Source organism: Vulpes lagopus, chromosome 4 (assembly GCF_018345385.1).
Source record: "Vulpes lagopus strain Blue_001 chromosome 4, ASM1834538v1, whole genome shotgun sequence".
NCBI lineage: Eukaryota > Metazoa > Chordata > Mammalia > Carnivora > Canidae > Vulpes > Vulpes lagopus.
Window position 1 is genome coordinate 23,083,123 of NC_054827.1, and position 21,530 is coordinate 23,104,652.

At 43.3% G+C, this 21,530-nt stretch overlaps 1 protein-coding gene across 8 annotated transcripts in view; it reads right to left on the reverse strand.

Annotated features, from left to right (window-relative positions):
- Nucleotides 1-18,242, reverse strand: part of TRMT9B (tRNA methyltransferase 9B (putative)) — a 63,782-nt gene extending 45,540 nt beyond the window's left edge. For 2 of the 8 annotated variants that reach the window (XM_041753617.1, XM_041753616.1), the window contains exon 1: nt 17,954-18,193. The gene's annotated coding sequence lies outside the window, so the exon portion shown is untranslated. Of the gene's footprint in view, nt 1-13,294; nt 14,023-17,953 lie in introns of those variants that run through there. The other 6 variants (XM_041753611.1, XM_041753618.1, XM_041753615.1 and 3 more) reach the window with 5 other exon arrangements.
- Between the last annotated feature and the right edge of the window lie 3,288 nt (nt 18,243-21,530).

Genomic DNA, 21,530 nt, shown 5'->3' on the forward strand with positions numbered 1-21,530 from the left:
CGAGGTCCGGGCCTTGCCCTAAGTACCTCATCCGTCTGGGTGTTCCTGAGTTCTATCTTTTAAAAATAAACTGAGACTCCAGTAGGTAAAGTGTTTTCCTGAGTTCTGTTGGCTGCTCTAGCAAATCAACCTAATCCAAGGAGGGGGCTTTGGGAACAGCTGAGGCATAGCCAGTCAGCAGCGCAGGTGACAAGCTGGCCTCGTACCTGGCGTCCGACGTGGGGGAGAGGGAGAGTCTTGTGGGACAGAACCCTTCACCTGTGGCATCTGAGGCTACCTCCAGGTAGATGGTGTTGCAAGCGAGTGAAATTGTAGGGCCCCCGGCTACTGGCACTGAATCACATGGTGTGCAAGAATCTCCACACGTCTGGTGAGCAGAAGTGAAGCAGGGAGGCAGTCGTGTACTGAGAGTAGAGAGTACAGCAGTGTGTTTTGCCTTTACATTCAGTCAGTCAGTAAAATAGCTTGAAAACTGAGGCTTGAATGCATGAAACCTCACTAATAAAACTTCAGAAGAAGAACTCAGAACATTCTGGTGTGACGAAAAATGCTATAGTGTATTGGGAGAACCAAGCCCAGGCCTGGGTCTGTCAGTGACACATTACCTTGTGCAAGTCACTCAGCTTCTCCAGGTCTCTGTTACTTCCTCTCAGATGTAAAGTGCCCTTCCTCTTTTAAGACTCTTATGTTCACATGGAAATGTGCTTTAACGTCCCCAAAGTACAACATAACTTTCAAGCATTGGCAGCCTGTGCCAGACTTGAATTTCTTCTTATGCCAGTCCTCAAACACATTTCCCCACTGGACAAGTGTATAGTGGCTGACAGTGGGCAATCTAATAAAAAACTTTGGTGCCAAGTCCTATTCCACGTTCCAAATGAGGTTATAGTTTCCTGTAGCTAATACTTTCTAAACTCGGCTGGATTTTTTTAAGATCCCAATCTGTGGAATAGCGTTAATATTGACAGCTGTGGTAAACATCTAACACACTGAAGTACATTGCAAAGCTCAAAAAGGACTAGGTGAGGGCAACCAACTCTTCTATTTCAATGATGTGTAAGGCTGAAGAAGGCAGCGGGCAGGATGTGAGCAGTGGAGCTCACGCTCACGGGGAAGGAGCCCTGCACCCAAGGCAGAGCCATCAGTGTGCTTCGGGAAAGTGTATAGTACTAGGTGGAGTGAACTACCGTCAACGTGCTCTCTTTACGGTCTTGTGTGATAGAGAATACAGTACAATATAAAAGTCAATCAGATGCTACTTTAGAAATAAAAAGTGAAGACAGATTACAAACAGGATTACATAAAAAATAGATCTCAGAGCATAAAATTCAAGGACAGTGAAAGAACAGACAAGTCTGCTTACTAATAACAGATGTCTGCAAACATTAACAGTAAATTTTTTTGTTGTTTTCATACAATTCTATTCACAGAAGTAAAATATATATATATGTCTATATATATACAGACACACATATACATACAGACACACACATATATATGTATACACACACACAAAGTATATATAGGTAAGAAAATGGAAAACCAAGTACTACTGGAATTATCACCAGGAAAGAACTAAAGGTAAGGGATTCTAAGTATCAATTAAGGAGCCTAGGATCCCAAATAATTCTCTCTTTATATATAGAGAGATCCCAGATGGAAATCCAGCTATAATCCAGAGAGGGAGGGAGTTTGGTTTTCCATATGGAGGAAGTGGCTTCCATGCTGACTCTCTGTGACACTGGTCAGGTGAGGCCAGCATAGTTAATAAATGGCACGGTGTACACCCATCATGCCGCAGCTCTTCTGGTAACTAACAGGCATTGTTAAATTGGAAAATGTGCTTCTGGTGTCCCCCGTGAGCACCCAGAGTCAAGCTTTCTGGACTGCCTGTCCTCACCATCCTGAGGATTGGTGCCTCCCAGAGGGCGCAGCTGAACACGGAGTCAACATGTGGCCATCATTTCACACCTCGAAATGTCACTCTGTCCAAGATGCCTCTTAACCTGACTGCAGTTCATTAAAAATTCAGACCTCAGAGTAGAGAACATGAAGAGATTTGGATAGTTAATTAGAAGCTACAGTAGCTCTCCATGACAAAGATATCAGAAATTGATAAAGGATCAATGTTTGCTTATGAGAGGAAGATTCCAAAGAGCAAGCCTATGGCTTTCTAGATTAAAGGAACAGAAAGCAGGAAAATCTGCTCATTTTGTTCCCCTTCCCAAGCTCGTCTTCATCAAACAGGCAGCCTCCCAGGAAAGTCACATGTCTCTGCAGACCTTGATAGTTTCTTAGTGTGTGTATGTCTTTTGTGATTTGGAGAGCATCCCATTTAAAATAGAAATTCATCTTTATCACTTTGTTTTAGAAGCTGTATTACAAGGTACTAGAGCCTATACAATAACGTGTAACAATGCTTCGCAACAGGTTCAAAATTCGTTAATCACTTAGTCCGTTACTATCGACTACTTTCATATTTACATTTCCATTGTAAAATGGAATTAAGGTGGTGTTCTAAAAACACATTTAATACTCTGCTGGCATTCTAAGTGGATGAATGACTGTAATTCTACTCTGAGAGTGACAGTTTCCATACTTAATTAACAAGAGAAGTTGAAAACTCAGGAGGTTTTGCCTTCCCTGGAAATTACTGATGTTAAAGGGCAGCTTTCATTAGAAAGGAATACACTTAGGTCTAGTGCATTAGTGGAGAAAATTTTAAAATAATCTACGTTGGTCAAATGCTAATAGGAAAAATTCGTTTGAATGTCAGTTTCTCCACAAGAAAAACCTCCGGGGTGAGCAAGTCATCAGTGTCATTGTTCCTAGGACCTCACTGTGGTCTGATGAGCTTCAGTCTGTGTCCAAGGATTCAGATAGGGTGGAAGTCGAGAATATAACTTTGAAGCCCTAAGATGCAAAGGTCAAACCTAGCTCTGCCACTGCCTTGTCCCATTTGTTTCAGAGACTCTGGGTGTTTTTTAACATATGCTTTTGCCCAGCATACTAGTATTTAATTTAAATGATCAAGGATTTCAGGGCACTGCACAGATTTTTAGATGGTCATTTCAGGGAGAAATCAAATACAGGAAATAATTTACCTAGGACCCTAGAGCGAGCCATGTTCCTTGAACATGGAACCCACAGAACATTCCTGCTTCTCAATCCAATTTTTCATGTACTGTAAGGTTTATTTTCATGCTACCTAAAATTGTACTACTTATACCTCCCATACCTCTGGAGTATTAACCATCGGTGTGTGTCCTGATGAAGAAGTTACGTGATCCTAAAATGCCTTTAACGTTATATGAGGATTCTATTGTTGTAACGTAAAATCGAAAAGGAGACTGTAAACGAGGTAATGAACATAGTGTGACCTCTATTTCTTGCTCCTGCGATCTGGGGAAATGAAGCTTTTAGCCCAACTCCTGAACAAGCAGGCTCAGCTCATCTCTGAGGGAGGACTCCCCTCATCAACCACTGAGCCACCCAGGCATCCCTAGAGGTCAGTTTTAATAAAAGCCTGTATTTTGGGACACCTGGGTGGCTCAGCAGTTGAGTGTCTGCCTCCGGCTCAGGGTGTGATCCCAGGGTCCTGGGATCAAGTGCTGCATCAGGCTCCTTGCAGGGAGCCTGCTTCTCCCTCTGCCTATGTCTCTGCCTCTCTCTGTGTCTCTCATGAATAAATAAATATTTTTAAAAACCGGTATCACATAATTTAACATTAAAATTCCTGAGGTTGATCAAGGTATTATTTATTTTAGTGACTTTTATGGAAATCTTTCTAACCTAACACACATATTTTTGATGCCTTTCTAAATAGTCTATAAATGACTTGTTTTTAAATTGGTAACATAGAGGCTAAGTATGACAAAGTATTAAAGTAGAGTGATGCTCTCCAGGGCTTCGTAGAGCACCTGCATTTACACTGAGTGGCATTAGGCTTTGAGTGCTTCTTAACCGTTTCTCTGTCCTCTCCCACCGTCGGTACTTTTCCCTCTGTCTTTTACTCAGCCTAACAGAAACCAGACAACTAAATCTTTTGAGATCCTGCCTAAAATATGAACAAAAGACTTTTGGGTCATCAGAGGGATCGGCTCTGGATAAACCAATTTGGTGCCATCTGACCACTCTTATGTCTTCTTCCTTCTGAGTTGTGATCTGGATGCTGGGAAAGGCTGGTGGCACCTGTGACCTCCTGCCAAGGCCCTGGGTCCTGGCGTTCTGACGGGCAGGCTTTTGCTTTGTAACCAGAGCTCCCTGACACATCTCCTTGCTGTGTCTGCTTCAGTGCTAATTCTGTTTCATTACCTGAGCTCCTAATAGCTGGGATCTTGTTGTTGCTTCTGTGGTCTGCAGCAACCCATACCTGCTTAGCACCTATGAAAACTGATGCAGTGCTAGGGTTTGAATGTTTACATCATGCACAGAGGCTTTCCATTCCAAGTAAGTGCCACAATTATGAAAGCTGCACACAAGTAGGAAATATGCCAGCTAAAAGAATGGTCTAATTTGCAGGCAGCTTACATTGTATTTTGTAAGAATATGTTTGACATTTTAAGCTTTGCTGTGGCAGTAAATTGTACTTCTTCTAGCAGCAGGAGTTATTAAGTCTGTGCCCAGAATAAACCAGACTGTTTTGAAAAGTTTAATTTTTTTCAGTTTTCATACCTCATTTTATAACTGTGTTTGTCTCTTCAGAGATAAGCCTATGAGGAGACACAGTCCATTATTTCTAATTTTAAATAATAAATGCCATTTTTATAATCTCCTTCACGATCGGAACCCGGATCAATCCACTCACTCGTCATGAGCTGTTCTCCCTCTGCTAGTCTCTGCCTCTCTCTCTGTCTCTCTGACTATCTATAAAAAAAAAGAAAAGAATATTAAAAAAAAGGGGATCCCTGGTGGCGCAGTGGTTTGGCGCTGCCTTTGGCCCAGGGCGCATCCTGGAGACCGGATGATCCCACGTCAGCCCCGGTGCATGAGCTGTTCTCCCTGCCTATGTCTCTGCTCTCTCTCGTCTCTCTGTGACTATCATAAAAAAAAAAAGAAAGGAGTATAATTCTTCAAAAAAATATGAGTTGATCAAATTAAAATAAATAAGACAGGGATCCCGGTGCTCAGCGTTTAGCGCTCGTCGGCCCAGGGCGTCTGGAACCCGGATTGAGTCCCATGTTGGGCTCCCTGCATGGGCTCCCTGCTGCCTCTGCTGTGCTCTCTGCCTCTCGCTCTCTCTCTGTGTCTCTCATGAATAAATAAAATATTTTTTAAAAATTTAAAAAATAAAAAATAAAAATAAATAAGACAAAAGATTTAACCTGAAGCTCCTACGGCTGATAGAAGTATTTCTTGGTGATGACCATCCAATACATAATGGGATCTAGGATGCCATCTTCATGGTCTGAATGTTTGTGTCTCCCCCCAAATTCATATGTTGAAGCTCTAACTCTGAATGTGGCTGTATTTGAAGGTGGGGCTAACAAGGAGGTAACTAAGGTTAAATGAAGTCATAAGGGTGGGGGCCCTTATAATGTCCTTATAAGAAAAGAGACCTGAGGCGCACCTGCCATACTCAGTAGAGAGTGCATCTCTTAGTCTTGGGGTTGAGTTCAAGCTCCACATTGGGTGTGGAGCCTACTTAGAAACACAAATCCAAGCAAAGATACTGGAGAACGCTCTCTCCATGTGCACACAGAGGAAAGGTCACGTGAGGGCCCAGCAAGAAGGTAGCTATCTGGAAACCAGAAAGAAGGCTCTTACCAGAAAATAGATTGGTGGCCACCTTCATCTGGGACTTGCCAGTTCCAGAACTGTGAGAAAATAAATATCTACTGGTTAAGCCACCCAGTCCGTGGTCTTCTGTTATGGTCATCCACCCCGACTAAGACACCATCTATTTTGTAACATGCACAATTATTGTGCCAAGAAAGTTGATGACATGCCATCAATGGTAAGATGCACCCTGATACCTATGATGTTAAAACATGAAATGCTAAAAAAAAATTGAAATACAATATTTTAGAAAATTAGTTTTTAAATAACACAAATCATGAAGATGACAATACTGCCTTGAGTTTTTTCACACAGATTTTTCTTTAGGAAGGCCAAGAGTTTGCTTCAGTCACCTGATCTCTGTTTTACAGCTTCCTAAACTGTTAGAAAATTAGATGCTGCAGAGCTCATGGATGAGAAAACTCGAGCCAAAAGTGGGCAGATATTAAACCAAAGCTTAAAGTTGTATCGTTTGCACTGAGAACCTAATTCAATTTCCCCAGAAATCCTGAAATGTCTACAAAACAGTGTCTTACCAGGGCCAACTCTGCTCCTACTTCACTAAGAAAATGCAGATTTCTTCATTCTCTCTCCATGCCATCCCCAAGTCTCCTACATCCCTTATCGTCCCCAGGATTGTCAGATGCCTCTCAAAGACCAGCATCTCTCTACTGATGTCATCTTTCCTTGCCTTGGGCCCATCCTCTCTCTCCATCTGCAGCCACTCCCCTAAGAGCAGCCTGCGTGCCTTGCCTACCTCCTTGTCCCTTATCTCAACCCATGGCAGCCTGCCTGCTGTAGAACACTGCTCAATCTCAACAGTCCCTCCAGTTTCCCTGCCACAGGCTCCTAACACTAGGTTTTATAGCAACATCACAGTTTTGAGAAAAACTGTGGTTAAATTGCACAGGATGGTGGTTCTGCTGGCACTTCAAGGACAGCGACAGACCAGAATATACTCTTTCTGAAGCATCTGGTCACCCAGAAGGCAGGAAGCCTTGCCCAGACATTGCTGCCCAGGTGAAGGACCCCAATGCTGAGCAAGACACAAGACAAGGTGGGTATAAGGACCAACAGAAAGAGCATCATGCTGAGATGGGGATCAAGAAAGACGTCAGCTGTGTGTGGAAAGAGCTTTAAGTTCTCTGTCACAGTAGGTGAAACGATGAGAGACTCTTAACCATAGGAAACAAACTTAGAGTTGCAGGAAGGGTAGGGGTGGGGCAATGGGGTAACTGGGTGATAGACATTAAGGAGGGCACGTGATGGGATGAGCCTGGGTGGTATATGCAACTGATGAATCACTGACCTCTCCCTCCGAAACTAAGATGACATTGTACGTTAATTAACTGAATTTAAATTTAAAAATCAGAATTAAAAAACAAAAACAAAAACCTGATGCCACTGGTGTCACTTATAAATACCTAAAGGCCAACTGGTAAAGAAAAGAAAACTATATAAGCTTCTTAAGGACTAGAATCCACACATGTACTGATTCTACAAGTCCAGAGGTCCAGCAAACCACACTGCAGCCTCGTTTAAATAAGCAGATCCAGGAAAACAAGGAGTTACTTGGTCCCAGCTTTGTCTAAAGCAGCTGTTGCAGAGAGTATTCAATAACATGTATAAATGCTTTGGTGATTACTATTTGCCTACAATAAAAATTTCCATGTCAAAACAGAACACGGTTTTTTCTCCATTGTTTTATTGGCCAAGTATTCTTTGATGTCCTGTTTCAATGGATGAATCATAATACCCAGCGCACTGGGAATCATTCAAAACCCCAAACTGTGTGGTTAAAAGTTTACAAGCTGACAGTTGAGTCAACGAGGCATACCTTGCCTACAAGCCAGAGAGCCAGCGTTAAGCTGATCTGCTTTTAGCTGCACAAGTGGTGGGATTTCTAGTAGTTTCTGCCGCTTGGAGATTCACTATCATTGTGAAGTGGTATGCTACACATAAAACCAACAATTTTATGCCAGAATGCATCATCTCAATGAGAATTAAAAGCTTCTGGGTGGACGTACTGCCAATACATTTCAAAAGGTCCAAATTTTCATGAGTAGGACAGATTATAAGACAAAAGAGCATAAGTTACTTTGGAAAAAAAAAATCCAGCTCAACATTCTGCTTACAGGTTTCTACATATACTGCATATCTGGGTGTGCATGTGTGTCTATACAGCTCTTCTAATGTGTATGGTCTGGTGCGGTTTGCCATAGCTCTGTAGGAATACAGCACTCCTTGCTAGAAATACAAGAGCTAGGTCTGCATATCTGCCCACTTGGGTGCAAGCACTCAAGACCTTCCTGCAGAGGAGAGCCAACATGGAGAATCCCAGCAGTGTACACAGTGGGAAAAAACGATGGCAGACAGTTGGTGGGACTTGGTGAATGGCTGGGCAGCTTCAGGACCCACATCTTTTCTGGTGTCAGGTGTGTCGATGGATTTCATGGGTCCAGACCCAAGTCTTTAACTAATATGGAAGGAGGTAGTTTGCTCAAAAGTCTGATTGTGTGCATCTTCCTCCTCTGCTAAGAGCTTGAGTGAAAAGCCTGCACCCAAGGTACAGTGTCGCTGATTAGATGTTTCAGCTGGGAATAGATGACAGGACTGCTTTCGCTTCCTTGCTTCATTGGCTTGGAGCCGTGTTCCCTGAACTTGACATGCCATCACCTGGACCCTTGCAGGTAACATTTTCTACATCTTCTATTCCAGCACCAGGTGAAGTATGTATTAATTTTTTAAGACACATTTTATGCAATTTTTAACTAACATCTTGCATTGCTGTGGGACATTGGTTAAAACTATGAACCAATATTGATATATTATTATTAACAAATGTCCATAGTTTATATTAGGGTTCACTCTTGGTATTCTTCTGTTCTGTGGGTTTTGCCAAATACAAGATGTCACATGTCCATAATTATAGTATCATTTGGAATAGTTTCACGTTTCCATTATTGATCTCCTATACTCCCCGCCCAAGAATCCTGGCAATCACTGGCCTTTTTACTTAGTCCGGACTCATATAGTACTCTTTCCAGAATCTCATATAGTTGGAACTATACAGTATTTAGTCTTTTCTGACTGGTTTCTTTTACTTAGCAATATTTATTTAAGATTCCTTCATTTCTTTTCACAGCTTAGTAAAGATTTTCACCATTGAATATCATTCTATTGTATGGATATACCACAGTCTATCTGGTCACCTACTGAAGGACATGTTGGTTATTTGCAATTTGGGGATGTTTATGTTATAAACACCTATGTGCAGGTTTTCATGTGGACTTGCCTGATAGTATTTCAGTCCCCACTGATACAGGTGTGGTCTGATGAGAACAGACCGTGTGTACTATTCATTCTGAAAGCTGTAAGATATTCACTTTGGGTCCATTTTTCTCAAAGCTCCTTAGTACCTGTGGGGCTGTCAGCTACCATTTCTGATTGGCAGATTAACCTCTGCTGATGTATTTTTCTGAAACATGGCTATTATCAGTGACCAAAAATGTATCCTCAAGGCTGCTGTTACAGATGAATTAGTTTCTTTATTGACTCCAGAGAGGGTTGACATCTGCCACAGAGACACAGAGGGAAATGTGGCAATTCCTTTTTTGTTCCAGACATGTCAACATTACTTCCCAGGTCTATAAATCCCTAGTGGAAATAAAGTGCTTAAAATTTCAGATGATAAGTTATATTTTGATGCTTCTATTTCCATGAAGGGATTATCTAAGTTCATATCAGATGTACCAATGTTCTTGACATTGACTTTCTGATATCTACTTTTATAGCCAAAAGAAGAACATTCTTCTCAGTATCCAGAAAGTCCACATTCCCCTGTAGCCTGTCTCCTTTCAGCTCAGCTTCCACATCAACAGATGGTGGTTAGTTCTGTTGCCCGTTTCCAGGAAGTTCATGGTCTCCTGTGTTACAAAGATGTTCTAGGTCACATGGAGCCTACTGTTGTTCAATCTCATGCTGTTATTTTCTGGTTCTTTATGCTGCTGAAGGCCATTCACTTGACTCAGATTCTGACGGTCTAAATGCCAGCCCTTTTTCCTTAGAAACATCTGTGATCGATGCATCATGGTAGTGGAGACAGAAAAACTGGCTTCCTTTCTTGTGTGGAGATGGAATTTGAACCCCTAGGTGCTTTTTTTAGCAGGCAGTTTCTTGAAATTGTCTGTATCAACTGATTTTTCTAACGAATTCTGTAGAGGCATAGCCAGACTCCAGTCTAACAGAGTACTGTATTGAAATAGTATGACTGGAAAGATTCTACAATGGAAAAGAATGTTCTTTTTCCCTCTATTTTTAATTTCTCCATTTAAAAATCAATATTGTGGGTATACATCCAAAAGGATGGAAAGAAAAGGCTCACAGACGTATGTGTACACCCATGTTCACAGCAGCATTATTCACAAGAGCCAAAGGTGGAAGCAACTTAAGTATCCATCTACAAATGAATAGATTTTTTTAAATGTGGAAATAAATACAGTGGAAAAATAGTCATCATTAAAAAGAAAGGAAACTCTGATACATGCTACAACATGGATAAAGCCTGAGGACATTATGCTAAGTGAAATAAGCCGGTCGCAAAAGATCAGTTTATTACTCCACTAATGTAATGCACCTGGAGTGGTCAGATTCACAGAGACAGGAAGTAGAATGGTGGTTGCCAGGAGTGAAGGGAGTGAAGGGGAGAGGTGCATGGGGACTTACTGTTTAAAAGGTACACTCTCAAGAAGGGCAAGACGATAAAAATTCTGGAGATGAATGATGATAATTGCACAACAATATGAATATACTTAATGCTTCTGAACTGTATACCTCAAGATGGTTTAAATCTACATTTTATGTTATGTATACATTACCACAATTTTTAAGAAATCAATATTGCAGTTAACGCAGTAATGTTACACAACCCAGTATCTTAATCTTGGGTGACCATAAATCCTGGTTTGCTTGCTTCTGTCCCCATCTCTGCTTCTTTTCCCAGGGCAATCACTAGTAGTGCCCCTTTCACTCTTAAAAGTGTCCCAGATTGAGCAACAAGTCATCTGATCACTCTAGATCTATTTCACAATTGCATATATCATTGCATTGAAATTTTCAATTTGTAAATGTCTTAACATTCAGGATGTGCTTGCATTTTCTCAAGTACTCTATAAATTCAATGTCCTATAGAATATTATGGGTTCTGATCTTTTTTTTTGAAACTTAAAACAACATCCATTTATTCACAGTTCTGTGGGTCTGAAGCTTGGAACATGGCTGAGTTTCCTGCACAGGATATGATAAAGCTGAAATTAAGATATTGGTCAGGCCAAGCTATCGCCCAGAGGCTCTGGGGGAAAAGTCTACTTCCAAGCCCATTTTTGGAATTGAATTCAATTTCTTGTAGTTGTAGGATGGAAGTCCCTGATAGCACTGAGGACCCCCTTTCCTTGCTACCAACCTTGACATTTTTTAATTCTGAACGTTGACTAAAGTACCATAAAGCAGCCCTCTTTTCTTACAAACTCACTATGTCTTTAAACACTAAAACCCTCTAACTTGTGACAAGCTCACTTCAGTTTCTGTAGGTTAAAGGGACCAGATAAAAGGCCCAGTCCAAGACAGTTGACATTTTTTGTCTCTTTTTTGTTTTAGCTGCCTTTTTGTTGTTTTGCTATTATTAAAAATATCCATAGATATTCTTTGAAGTCAGAAATACATCTGTGTTTCAATTAACTCTGCCTTTTACTTGACCATGAGAAAATCCCCCACTTGTTCTTTGAGAAAGCCACTGTTTTCCATACTGATGGTAAGAGTACCATATTACCCACCAACCCTTTCTTACTGACTCCCCCAAAGGATCCGTCTCTCAAAGGCAGAGCCATCTATCTTTAGCTCCCAGCAACAAGAACCACCAAAGGAGATTCTTGACATCCACAACTTGAGTCAGTGACTAAACAATCATTCAATGATGTTCAAATACTAGTCTTGTTTATCCTCAAATTTTGCTTTAAAAAATAAACCAAAAAACTATGCTTTCTCTACCCACCTCCTGCTTCAACTTAGCCCATCAATGATCTAACTAACCAGAGAGTGAGTTCAGATTTGGATGTTCTTCTACTTTATAATACATGGAAAATTGAGAGATTTTGATTTTCAATCCATAAAAGGAGTTGTGTCCTACAGCTTAATCTGCAACTAAGCTCCATGTAGCCAAAGATAAGAACTCATCCTCCTTATCATCCAGTGGGAGGGAAATCCAGGTTTTTCTTTTGCATGTTTACTCAAAAATGAATGAAAGAGATAAACTGTGGGAAGGGGGAATCAGAGATCATAACGTGTTACCATAACATAGATTAATGCTACTTACTTTCCCTTACATCTAATCGAATAATGTAAATGAAATGAAATGAATGAAAACCGTGTAATATTAGATTCAAACAGTTCCCTCCTGAGAATATACTGTAAGTGGGGCTTAGGTGGGGGCTCAGGATGGAAGACAGTGGATTGGTCTTGAAGCCACATTTACAGAGCAAGAGCACTGTTTTGGTGGCTTGAGTGGAGGGGCTAAACTCTTGGTGTCACCACTGGACTTGGAAGAACATATTCATATTATAGTGTGGTTGACCCCAGGAAGCATTTGTAATTCTGCATTTAAACTGCTTTCATCACCTCCTGGAGATGGTATCTCAATGGAGTGTTGCCTTTTGAGATGAAAAAATTAATTAAAAATAGGTATACGTCATAGAATGACAAATTCACTGAGTTACCCCATTTGTTTCAGCTACTCTGCTCTCATTTTCTAGCTCCAAATATCAGAGGCAAATATAAAATGACTTTATTCAATAAGCAAGATTTATTCCTAGATGTGCTAATGGAATTTCTGATTGCCGATAAATGATAATTTATTACATAGTGATAGCAAAGATTCAACCACATTTACTTTAATGGTTAGCAAAAACAAACAAACACAGAATCTAACGAGCACTGGGGTATGAAATAAGTGATTAGAGTCAATACTCCAATTCTAATCTCCAAATAACAGGTCATCTCTAACTTTGTAATCCTTAAAAAAAAAAAGAAAAGAAAAGAAAAAGAAAAAAACACCATTCAAGTTTTAGGATAAAGAAAAATTCGGTACAAACACAGAAACATAGATAATGCATCGAATGAAAGAGCCAGCCTGCCAGGAGCTATTTCTCTTATGAGACACCGCATTCTCCCTTTGTAGCACTATGCATTAAATGTAGGCTGTCTGGGACTTTGGTGGGAAGGACTTTTTTAGGTATCAATTCTCCTGGTATTTGACTTTGATGACTAAACCGAAACAAAGGAATATTATTTCACATTCAAGCAGAACCACATGCCGAGGCAGGTGCTTGGTAATTTTTAGTTATTTATTTGCCTGATGCTTTTTCCAGCAATTTCGACTATAATGACTATAATATCCATCTGTTTGAAATGGAAATTGGTTAGCAACTAGATCCTTTTTGGATTCTTACAATATATCACCTACCTGCTTAGAATGAAATATGCCACCTAAGGCTCTGATGAAATACGTTTTAGATATGTGCAAGACGTGACAGGGTGTCACTCCGCATTCATTCCAGTCTCCTCCAAGGGTGAAATCCTCCATCTGGGAGGCTGGAAAGGTGTAAACTACATTTCCCAGAATTCCTTGCAGCAAGAGCCTGGGCACAGATGAGCTTCTCCTGATGAGCTGGGTGAGAAGGGAGGGAGAGGATGTATAAAAAATATATGCTTGCAAATTTGTTTCTGTTGTTGGTAGCTGTGTTCAGTCACTGGCTTCCTGGGTGGAGTGGCGCTTCATAGCAGCTTCTCTGATCACTGTGCTCTTGATTGTCAGCAGCTCCAGTGGTGGCCCTGATTCCCAACCTCTACATGGTAGCAATGATGGCAACAGCCCTGGGGGCCCAGTTCAGCTGTGCTGTCTGGGTGTCATCCCTCGATCTCAGCCTCAGCCCTTTTCTCTCCTTTCAGTGGCAACCTTTTCTTCCAACCTTCCTGCGAGCACCCAGTTCCCATATGAAGCCCCTTTCTGCTTACAGTAGTTAGGGTAGTTTCTATTCGCCGCCGCCGCCTCCAGGTACAGGGAAGAAGGGACTGATGAGGGCATTCAGTGCACAAAACAGCAGGTCTGATGCCTGGGGATAACTGCAAGAAGGAAAAAGCTTGTATCCCTCTGACATCTGTGGTTATCCATGAAGAACAGGAGAAAGGTCAAGGGCCATGCCATCCAGAACTACCCAAAATGAGGCCCACACCCTACGGACTGAGGTTAAAGCCAAAGCATAATTATAAAGGCTGAGAACTAATTATGGGGACCCCTAGAGAGAGAAAGAAACATAAAGGAAAAAAATGACAAAGGAGAGAGGAAGGAAAAAGAAGGGAATAGGTAATAACAGCGAATAAAACCATGCATGTGGGGAAGAGAATCAGATACCAAATCCTTCACTGAGTTTGCCTGGATGGTGCGGGAGAGCAACCCACCAAGGATGCATGCTGCTTCCTGCCACCGCCCGGCAGGCCCATGTCACATTTTCTCAGATCTGGGCTCAGGCTCCTCACACACGGACTCAGGAGGGCTTTCCAGGGGTGAAATACAAGTGAATCAGTCCCTACAGCTCCTGAATAGATATATAGATTCAAACTGGATAAATAGGCATATTTTGTGTATTTCCAGCTCTGCTCTGTACATGTATAGAACAAATAGATTTGCATACATGTATACAGGGGAGCTAGAAACATGTAAAATATGTATATTAAACTAAGATCTATTAGATGTTTAAAAAGAAAATTGATCCCAATGGTTTTAAAGTAGGATGATGAGTAATGCAAAGAGCTGACAAATGAGTCAGTTATGGTAAATATTGGTTTAGGTTCTGATCGACTTTACAAAATGATTGTAAACATCTTTTTTATAATTTAATAGTCGTCTGAAAGCCTAAAGTAAGTTGTTTACACAAAACAAGAGTTCTACTAACACTGTAATCTTTAATATAAAAGAAAAGAAAATGTGTCTCACAGGCTGGGCCTACTGTCCCTGCCTCACTGACAACATTGCCCCTTCTTTGAAGATACCTGTGTTCTCTTTGGCCGGCCCCTACAGTATACCTGCACATGCAGAATCTCCCTACAGTATACCTGCACATGCAGAGTCTCTGCAGGGCCTCAGCCTTACATATTAAAGGTTCTTTCTTCCCCAAGAAAGGACCATGCTTTATAACCCCAACATCACTGCCTGAAGCAAGCATTCTTAACATCCCTCCCATCACAGGTCAAATTCCCTGTTTCTGCCCTCGACATCTTGCCTGCCTCCCACTGAGCGCAAGGATAATTACAGATTTACTTACATATTACCAGCAGACATGTATTTTATGAGAGGTGAGGCCTGTTTTTCTTGCTATTGTATTCTGAAGGCTTAGCATGGTACCTTAGGTGCCTAAGCAATGCTGAAGATTGAAAAGCTGAAGGAATGTCATTGCTGCTTCATCTCCAAAGTCCGAATACACAGACTGCAAAATATGTAACTGCCCTCGGGGAAACTAGGAATTATTATCATTTTACGAGGACCATACTTCTAATGGCATTAATAGAAACTAGCCAATTGCATGTTTATATTCTATTTTGGAATTTCACTCAGTCATCTCTCCCTCCCCTTACTATCTCATCATTATTTCCAAAAACCACCCACAGGAAATCTCTTTAACCCAGATAAGCCAAAGGCCTGTCTAAAGTGGAGGATATGTAGGTTTGATGGGGTGAGGCTCTCGCTCCCAAAGGACACTAACTACTAGGAGTCTGGTGTATACTACAGTGTATACTATGAGAGCATACTAAGTGTACCGGGACAGGAGAATGACCCATTTACCTCAGCATTCAATGCTACTGTCAGTTACACAGCAACCCCTGCATAGCCCCCAGGAGATGACATTTAACTCAACACATTTTGCCTTGTAGGACTGCTCACGATGTGCTGACTGCACACTCGACATTCCATATAAATTATTCCATTTGCTTCTCACAGCCACATCAGGAAGTCTCATGATGGCCATTTCACAGATGAGGAAATGGCTCAGAGATGGGATTCACTCCAGGTGATCCAATGCAGCCTCTAAATTCCTTCTGTTGAGTGGTTAGAAGTTTGCCTGGATGGGAAGTAAGTACCCAAAGTGAATGATGTCAACTCCTTTGGGATACCTGTTAGCCAGGGGCTCTATGCTAAGTTCTCTCTTAGGACATCAAGAGAAGAAAATCACAAAAGCTGAAGGGCATTCAGCTGGCCATTTAACACTATACTTGCAGACCTTCCAGGGACCAAACTATACCAGAATCAGGCTCCATTTTTATTCTTTCAGTCTGTTCTTATTTTAAGATTGATTGATTGAATTAGAGAGACTGTGAGTCAGGGGAGGGGCGGAGGGAGAGAATCTTCAAGCAGACTCCCTGCTGAATGTGGAGCCCGACCAAGGGCTCCAGCTCATAATTCTGAGATCATGACCTGAGTGGAAACTAAGAGGTCGGCCGCTTAACCAAGTGAGCTACCTAGGCGTTTGTTCTTAAATAAATCCGCAGCATCTTAAAACTTTCAAGCCAGTCATCTCAGAGCACTTCCTTGTTTACTCACAAGTAGAAAGGAAGGTTGCACAGACAAGTGCGGACAGCCTCATCTCAGCAACACATTAGACCAAGAGCTAAATCACAATGAGAGCTTGACTCAATTCCTATTTAAAATACACACCAGGACATCACCATGCAATAAATATAAAGATTTAGTCGTATGTTTTTCTCAGCATCAAGGAACTGTATATTTCCAAGCTTATCTGGTCCTTCTTGCCTTCTTCAAAGCAGTGAGAGAGGCTTCATCATAATGTGGTTCAAATTTTGGATACCAGTTCTCTAAAGGTGCACAGGAATTATTCGCAGTGACATGTCTATAAGTATTCACATATCCACCTGCCAGAAACACTATAAACATTAATACCTTCTTTAGAGTCCTCTTAATCCCCAGTAATATTTGGCTTTAGAAAAATCCACATAAACAGAGACTTAAGATTTATTGGGAAAACACCTCTGCCTCTCCATTTGCAAACAGAATTAACCATCCATAGTATTTTCAATTTCATATCCCGCTGGTAAGTAAAATTTTATTAAAACCGTGAACTACCTTGGTGATTTAGATGTATTCAAACACGCACTCAAAAAGACAAATTATTTCCGGAGAGCATCATTATGGCAATTGAACCTTTCTAGGGACAGGCTTTCTCTGGAATTAAAAGAAGAACCTATAGAGAGAGCTTCCCTTCTCAAATCTGCCCAAAGGCATTAATAAAGCAGTAGCCTCTGGCACGGTTCCCTTAGTGAGGAGATGCTTTCCGACTTGTCAAGGGTCTCCTTTAGAAGAAGTCAATGTGCAATCAGTGGCCGTCAGGGAGTCACTTTCATTCCTCTCAAATGATCCTCCCCTCTGAGCTCCTCCAAAGATCCTTCACCAACACTGGAGAGCCCTTTACACCGCATTTTCCATCAGGCATCAAGGACAGAAAAACCTACAGTCCTCCCTTCTCTAAACTTCAAACCAAATTAACCATTCATTAGCCAGTAATGTCAAGGATTCCACACTCTGATGAGTCACACGAATAATATTACATTTAGCCACCACCGAAAGGAGGAGTTCAATGTTCAATGTCAATCGTTGCCTGGAACACTGCTAATAATCCAAACGGTATAGACATTTTCTAGCTCTTTGCCCACACGAAAATGTTCAATATACACAGAAATTCTTGCACACCAACCGATATCAAGCTGTGCACGTAGGTGTGTAAACCTGTAAAGGCTTCCCCTCTTTCTACACAAAGCGTTTGTATGCTTACAATATCACCCCTAGGAGCCCAGGGGACACCACCTGCGCCTATGCAAGTATTATGCAAATCCTACCAGCGCGTTTCGAAATTCCTTCTTAAACTGTATTTCTGTCATCATCGGCTTTGACTATTTCACTAAGTTCTTTCAGGTCACCCCCAAAATATCGTGACAAACTTTCTGGCTTTAAGTCATCTCAGCTCACCGCCTCCTGCTAGTTAAAAATCAATCCCCAAGTGGTAGCTTCTACAGGGAGAGAGACACGCGTGCACCCCATGAATGCAATTTTCACCTTGAGGTCACCCAACGTGTCCCCCGCTGCTCCGAGCTCCGAGTCCCCCCGGGCTCACGGCCGAAGCGCGCCCCGCAATCCCCTAGCGCGCGGCAGGCTCGCCTGCTAGGGTCACGTCTAAGTTTCCAAGGTAAACAGGTCACTCCGGGCGACTGGAACGACAGAGGAAGGGCGGGAACTCACCTGGGCGGCCAGGCCCGCCCCGCGGGGCCCGAGCGCGCCTGGCGACCCGCCGCGCCCCCGGTCCCGCGCCCCGCGCCGGCGGCCCCAGGCTGGGCAGGAGGCTCCCGCCGGGCACGGTCGGGGCGCGGGCGGGGCGCGGGCGGGCGCGGGCGGGGCGCGGGCGGCGCCGCGGAGCCCAGCAGTGGCAATGCTCCCCCGGAGCCGGGAAGAGGCAGCCGCTCTTGCATCCGAGCCGGGGCCCGGCCGGGTGCGACCTGCACCCCTCGACCCCCTTCGGTGGAGCGGGAGAGCGGAAGCAAGAGGGCAGCCCAGACGGCGCGCGCGGGGCAGCGGGGCGGGGAGCGCGTGCCCGTGGGAGCGCGCGCCGGCCGAGCCGCGGCTCCGGGGGCAAGTTGCGGCCGGGCCCCGGCGGCCTCCAGCGCCCCGGGGCTCGGGGCCTCCGCGCGGCCGCCGCGACAGCAGCGGGGGGACGGCCCGCGGCCCGGCGCGCGGCTCCCCGCCCCCGCCGCCTCCCCGCCTCCCCGGGCCGCCCCCACCTCTCGGGAGGCGGCGCTTGGGCTCCGGCGCTCCGGGCGCCTCCGCGCGGGGGGTGACGGCCTCGGAGGGCGGCGGTGCCGGGGCCGGCGGCGACCTTCCTGCCTCCTCCGCGGGCTCTCGTCCTGCGTGCCCCCCCGTGGCGCGCCCTGGGTGGGAGGGACAACGCGGCGAGGGCACCTGGCCGGAGCGCGGCCACGCAGTACCTGGGGCGGCTACGACGTGACGCTTCAGCGCCGCTTCTCGCCTTGGGTTCCCGCAACCACCTGCTTCCAGGGAGACGATCCGGTGGATGCGATGACCTAGAATCAAGGGCCTTAAGTCCAGGGGGCCAGTGCCCGAGTCCCCGGGTCTTTTTCGCTGAAACGGGGTGCCTGACCCGTTAGGAGTTTGCAAAGCCAGCCCCATCCAAACAGCATCCAGCGGGGCCGGGATGGAATTTAGGTTAGAGGTCTCTGTGCTAAAACCCGCCGCCTCGTCCCCCACCCTCAGCCCCACGCACGCCTTCCTGCTGCAACTACGCTCTGCCAGGCCCTTAGCGTGATAACCGGCAACCCCTATTGCAAACAGCCCACTGATCACCAGAGGCCCGTGTACTTGTAAAAAAAAAAAAAAATGCACGTGCCCGATATTGAAAAATTAACATATATAGTAATTGCTGTGTTGCCCTTTGTGTATGAAGCTGATGTGCTCCTGATTCCAAGGAGGAGGGAGGGAGCTTCATGTTGAGCTGTTTTCCGGGCACGGTCTTTTTGTGGGGACCCTACTACAGGGCTCACTGGTGTATTTAAGATGCTACTAAGAGAGTAAGTGGAGATGCGCACACGCAGCTTGTGATTCTGAACCTACTAGAGCAACAGTACGTTGGGGCAGGGAAGGGAACCTTTGCTTGGGCATCTTTAGCACCATGTCCAGGATAATGAAATTGACCTTCCCTTTTTCTCCCTTTTGCATTTAAAAGGGGAACAGAAAATCAGGAGTCTGATTTTACATGTTCCTCTTGAGCTGGATGCCAGCCCACTGAAGTGCCACTGCTCATTTTTATTTCTATTCAATGGAGCTACAATTGCAATACGTCCTTGAGTGCAAGATATGTACTGGATACTGTGATGTTCCTTGCCATCTTCTAACAGTGCCGTGGGGGACAAGGCACACCTAAATTAGTATAGTGACTTACACACAGTGGAGACCTAATACATATTTGTCAAGTGAATGGGGTCTCAACAAAATGTGATTTTAAAAAAGTGCCCTGTTTTAAAATCTGTGGGAAAGCATGAGGGAAATCAGTTATAGGTGATGTGGTCAGGGAAGGCATCCTGGAGGGGGCGACCTCTGCAGGATTTTAACAGGGAGAACCCTCCAAGGAATGGAAGAAAGTCTGTTTACTATATTTTTGAGATATGGCAGAGGCAGAGGCTCTTAACATTTTGTGGGAAATAGGCTCATATAAAAATCTGAGAGAAGCGTTGGAGCTCTCCCATATAAAAAACAAATGCAAAAAGATTTGCATATATTTTCTGGGATTTCACAGACTGGCTAAAGCGTATCTATGAATCCCTAGAGGTCTGTGGACTTGAGTTACCATTTCATTGTTTGGAGGCAGGGAGAAAAATAAAGTGATTATTCTATTCGAGGCCATCATAAGAGGCATTTCCATGGCCACCAACGGCCTTTGGGTTGAGGAAATAGAAAAGTGGGCTATAAAATAAATTTACACACTAGAGAAGCAGGGCACTCCCTCCCTTGAAGCTTGGGCATAGCACTTGTGTTCTTTTGGTACCTGAGAATTTCACTTTCATCTCTCAGCAAAAAGATAAACTAAAATATGACTGTCAAACACTGGCAGTTACAGATTGGGGAGTGGGGGTTGGGGCGGGTGTTGTATTATGATCTCCTTATTTGTGATGTTGGACAATTTTCATGAAAAAAATCTTTAATTTTGTCTCTCCAGTGGACATAACCAGTTCTATGACATTTCTTAATTTAGCATGTTAAAACAGAAATTTTGTATTAAAAGTTTTTTTTTTAAGAAATAATACAAGTATGCCAGTGATGCCCCATGTAAGATTCCAGGAGTCTCACTTTATCCACATTTTCACTTTCCATGGTCTTAGTTACCTGGCCATCAAATGCAATCTGGAAGCAGGTGCTCCTCCTTCTGACCCATCAGAACATCAGAGGTCACCTGATGCTGCTTTGTGGTGATGGGGCCATTTTATCATCTCACATCACCATATAAAGGGTGAGTACAGGACAATAAAATATCTTGAGAGATGGACACCACTTTCACATAACTTCTATTACAGTATATTGTTATAATTGTTCCATTTTATTATTAGTGTTGTTATTCTCTTTGAATAACAGAGATCCCTTTGTGGCATCCACTGAGGGTCTTGGAAGGTATCCCCTGTTGACAAGGGAGACAACCGTATTATTAATAAGTAGAGTCTATATAGAAACAATAGGTCTTGGGATCTCTGGGTGGCTCAGCAGTTTAGTGCCTGCCTTCAGCCCAGGGCATGATCCTGGAGTCCCAGAATCGAGTCCCGCATCAGACTCCCTGCATGGGGCCTGCTTCTCCCTCTGCTTGTGTCTCTGCCTCTCGCTCTCTCTCTCTCTCTCTCTCTCTCTGTGTCTCATGAATAAATAAATAAAATCTTTAAAAAAAAAAAAGAAACAATAGGTCCTCTCTTACAGTTAATTATGAAGTGTGCTGGTGATGGTCTCAACAGAAGTTAAATCACTTTTTTTTTTTTTATTACAAAACTTAAGACATTTATTGATCATTCAACTTTTCTAAAAAACACAAACATTTAAGAAGTATTCTGTTTCTTTCTAAATTTACACTTCATTTTATATT